This window comes from Choloepus didactylus, chromosome 4, assembly GCF_015220235.1.
Source record: "Choloepus didactylus isolate mChoDid1 chromosome 4, mChoDid1.pri, whole genome shotgun sequence".
In the NCBI taxonomy this organism is placed as follows: Eukaryota; Metazoa; Chordata; class Mammalia; order Pilosa; family Megalonychidae; genus Choloepus; species Choloepus didactylus.
The window spans coordinates 60,540,418-60,545,422 of record NC_051310.1 but is presented as its reverse complement, the minus strand read 5'-3'; the positions used below and the strand labels follow the sequence as shown (position 1 = coordinate 60,545,422).

General features: G+C 39.7%; 1 pseudogene; it reads right to left on the bottom strand.

The window, feature by feature from the left end:
* Window positions 1–2,943: 2,943 nt before the first annotated feature.
* LOC119532643 lies at window positions 2,944–4,780 on the bottom strand (annotated as a pseudogene).
* Between the last annotated feature and the right edge of the window lie 225 nt (window positions 4,781–5,005).

Sequence of the window (5,005 nt, the reverse complement as noted above, 5' to 3'; positions counted from 1 at the left end):
AGCCACACTTCCCTTCTGTGAACTGGCACCACTCAGCGAGGAAGAAGCAGCAGAAGGTGCAAAGCCTGCCCTTCCTGGCTGGATATTTCCAGTGAAGGCATTAATATTTTCATTGGGTATCAGAAAGACATCCAAAAACAAAGACCTTTTAAATTATGAAGTTACCTCCTAGGGGAATATAATGGGAAACATTTTTATTTCTGTAGTGCACTTCTCCATTCAACTTCCTTTCCCAGTGGGACAGAAAGAAATGCACATTAAATCTCCTAGGGCTTGCTTTCAGCAAGAAAATATTCTGGTTTGAATGGATCCCCATTAAACAGCACTGGACTGACTTTTATTTTATATTAAAAATCACTTATTTGATGATAGGAAATTACTTTTCTTTTTAGGGAAAGCAACTGCCCTGGGAAACCAAACAGAAAATAGTAGATTGGTGGGCTGAAAAGGGTTTCTGAGTTCTAGTCCTGATGTTACCAGTAACTAGGTCTCCTTCGCCAGGTCATGTATCAGCTCAGAAACTCCATTTCTTTATTTATAAAATGGGAGGATTGTTAATGATTCAAAGCCTTTTTGCTCCTTTGAAAGAACAGATTCCTGGGACCCACCACAGACTGACTGAATCAGAATTTCTGGGAATCTATATTTTTAAAGCTCTTCTGTTGGTTCAGATGCAGTCACTCCACAGCCATATATTTTAGGAGTGGTTGACAAGATGTCCAAGATCCCTTCCAGTTCTATAATCCCTTGATGGGAAGGAGGTAGGAAGATGAGATTAGGGAGAGGCTGTTCTCGTATGCCATACAGTGGCAGCATCTCCATCACCAAGGAGCTTGTGAGAAATGCAGAATCTTGGGCCCTATTCCAGAAACCTACTGAATTAGAATCTATTTTTTTAACAAGATCCCCAGGTGATTTGCTAGCACATTAAAGTTAGAGAAGCCTTGCTCTGTTCCACATAATCAGGAGTGAACCTATCTACCTATATGCCAACCAATCATTTTCCTACCCAGTCTCTTAACATGACCAGCACAGGAACACATCACAGGAAAACCTTGAACTTCTGGTGATGTCTGTTGCTGGCTGCCATTCTCAAAGCATACAAATTTCAAATGTGTGAAGGCAAAGAGGGAGTCCAGAGAGAGAGCTAGTTTGGTGAGGCAGGATTATTCCACTTATTAACTAGGCAAAATTTCCCAGATGGATTTCCAACGAAGAGGTTGACAGTCTTGGGGTGAAGGAAATTTAAAATTGTTTACCTATTATAAATGGGGTAGAGAGAAATAAAACATATTGCATCCCAAACTTTCTCAGGTTCTTGTCCTTCTTACTCACATCCTGTATTGAGTGAGCACTGATTACTAAATGATGGGAAAAACATAACTATAGCACCTCCACAGCTGATGATCTCCTTCCTCTGAACATAAATATTCCTTGGGCTACTTTAAAAGTGTGCCATTTTACTCTCTTTTCTAAGCTAAAACTGTCTGTATGTTAACTTTTGCATAAATGTTTATTATTCATAGGAATTATTCCTGACATAAGGTAAGTAAAATAACTTACCTAGAATTGGAAAAGAAATCCATGGCTGGAAAGTAAAGCACTTTTTTCCTCCTACTCTCATAAATCAAAATTTGGCAACCTTTTGCAAGTGGATTTTCAAGTTGCCCAGCCTTAAGACTGAGGACAGGAAAAAGGTTTTCCCCAGGCTTTCTCACCACCCACCCCACCAACACCCACCACACACACCCCCAGATCACCGCCATTTTCATACTTGTTTTGTAAGGATAACTGAGTCAACTGGTCATTCATAAGATTAGTGGAAATGTCTCAGATTCCACAGATCTCCTCAGAGTCTAAGCAGACTGGAAATATGAGGAGAGAATCTGGTGGAGTGGATGTTATAGAGGGGGAGGACAGAGGAGGTGATGTAAGACAGATGCCATGCAACCGCAGAGACCCTGAGGGGGAGTCAGTTTATACTCCACAAAGGCAGAATGACGTTCAGTGCCTTGGAGGTCAGGGAACAGGATTCATGTGAGATGAAACAGACCCACAGGAAGGTAAGGGAGCACCCAGTGCCCACAGTGCATTTTGTTTAGGTCTTTTGGATGCATGTGGTAGATTGCCAATCCTATCCTAGGCCATGTTTCCTAAGTGTCACCCTCCAACCATCTCTCTACCAAATACACATTTCTCTTATACAGAATCACCAATAAGGATTTTTGCAGGCTTTGATTTCATATTTCCTAAAGGGAATTTTACTACCTCTTGGGGCTGCCCTCTCCGATATTGGGAAGTGTTTGGAAAGAACTCCCCCTCCCTCTTATATAGAGTGGTAGTATGTTTTCATATAATTCTACCCTCTGCCACCAAAGGAGAAATCTAATTTCTGTGTTATGACACACCCTTCAGATACTTGAAAAGACCATTAGCTCCCCATAGAACTATCAGTTTGCTATGTCATACATTCAGTGAATCATGCAACAAACCATCCTTTGTTCAAGTGACCAAAAAAGCAACTGAATAAATCATATAAAATTTCTTACAAAGGCCTAAGCAGCCATTCTCAAAAAGTGAACTCCCCTGCTAAATCCACCATGATAATGCTTGTTTATAGCTCCTCACCTTCCTCTAGGCCAACTTCCTTCATTAACTGTCACCAGCACAGAATTAACACTATACTGCCTCATTCTAGATTTGGATTTCTATAAGACAACTCCACTCCGCGATTAGACTGCAGCTCTTTATTTGCAATGATTCTAAACCTAATGTCTTTTTTTTTTTTTTTTGACTTGTTAAGGGATTCCTTTACATTACAATACTCTCCTCAAACCATAAGCACAACTTAAATATAAGCACACATGTAAAGCTGTGATTCTCTTAATCAAACATTCATTGATACTGCACTTGGCTATTAGCAGTATTGGATGCAGTTTTAACTCATGGTAATCTGGACAAGCCATGGCAGAGACTCTGACTTGGAGACTCAGTGGACACTCCTGCCAGTGTGAGCTGCTGCTGTGGCTGCTACTTCCAGATACTGCTGATGGGACCCACTTAGTTATCTTGCTTTCTGCTGAAGGACTGCACATTTGTAATGGTTTCCTAACAGCTGCTGAATGAAGACAAGCCTTTTATTGGTGAACGCTGAGATTCTGATTTGACGGCAGCTGGCGCAGTCTTCTGAAGTCACCAAAGCATTACATTTGGATTTAGGTGTCTTCTCTTTCTTTTCTACTAGGGATTTTATTCACTTCTTTCTTTTTAATTTCTTTAGTTTTACTTTTTCTCATAGTGAACTCTTCACCATTATCTTCACTCTCACCAAAATCAGAATCACCCCCAGAATCTTCACTAGTTGCAGTCTGGTTCAGAGTCATTTACACTATCGCCATCACTGCCTTGCTAAAGAATCTTCCTCTGTTGTACCATAGCTTTAGAGGCTGCTTTTCGTTTCCCTTGAACATCATGAAAATCGTCTTCCTCAGTAATCTTATCCAAACCTAAGTAATTGCTGGCTACACTGCAATTATAGATATGAGAAGACTTAGTCAAGTTTTCTGTTTCACTATTGCCATGTTTTTCAATGTGTATATCTTTTTTTAAAGGCAATTTTATTGAGATATTTTCACATACCATACAATCATTGTTCACAGTATCATCACATAGTTGTGCATTCATCACCACACTCAATTTTTTGAACATTTTCATTACTCCAAAAATAAGAATAAAAATGAAAATAAAAGTAAAAATGAACACCCAAAACATCTCCTACTTATTCCCCCACCCCCATTATTCATTTATTTTTTGTCCCTTTTTTCTAGTCATTTGTCTATACGCTGAATAAAGGGAGGATGAGCCACCAGGTTTTCACAAGCACACAGTCACACCGTATAAGCTATATAGGCATACAATCATCTTCAAGAATCAAGGATACTGGATTGCAGTTCAACAGTTTCAGGTATTTCCTTCTTGCTATTCTAGTACATTAAAAACTAAAAATGGATATCTACATAATGCATAAGAATAACCTATAGCCTTCAGAATGATCTCTCAACTATTTGAGATCTCTCAGCCACTGAAACTTTATTTTGTTTCATTTCTCTTCCCCCTTTTGGTCACAAAGTTTTCTCAATCCCATGATGCCAGGTCCAGGCTCATCCCTGGGAGTCATATCCCATGTTGCCGAGGAGATTTACACACCTCAGATTCATGTCCCACATAGTAGGAAGGGCACTGAGTTTGCCAGCAGAGTGGGCTTAGAGAGAGACAAGTCACATCTGTGCACAAAGAAGGTTCTCTGGGGGTGATCTTAGGCATAATTATAGTAGGCTTAGCCTCTCCTTTGCAGTAACAAGCTCCACAAGGGCAATCCCCAAGATGGCCTGCTACAATGGTAGTCCCCAATGCTGGCGAGAATATAAGGAATTCCCCAGGTGGGGAAGTTTAGTGTTTCCACATTTTTCCCCAGGTTCTCAAGGGGACTTTGCAAATACCTTTTATTCTCTGCCCAAATTTTTCTGGGATATATCAGAATTTCATGTTAACCTGTAAAAACCAACCAGATCTCACCCCCTATTCAAGGTTCCATGTAATTATGACGTTTGAGTAAACTGACCATACAAATTAAATAATATAGCGTGCTACAGAAAGTATAGATTTTGTGCCAAATAAACATCTCTTCCTTTGGTCTCACAGAGTAGTTGAGGTTTTAAAACACAGTCAATATCATCCTTTTCCCTTTACTCTGGTTTTCCTTAGTTCTAATCAAGTCCATTTTGTTCATATCTCTAATTGAAGTCTGATCTCTTTTTCAGCTTTTGAAACATTTGCTGTATGGGGTAATGCTGACATTCATAGCTGCCAAGCTTTGACTCCGAGTATCAGGTGTCACACAGCTTCCTGAAGTTACCAACTCTGCATCTCAGAATTTAGAGATAACCAATACAATTCATGAATAGAAGTGACTGTTGTAAGAGCTTACAATCTAGTAATCTTTTAT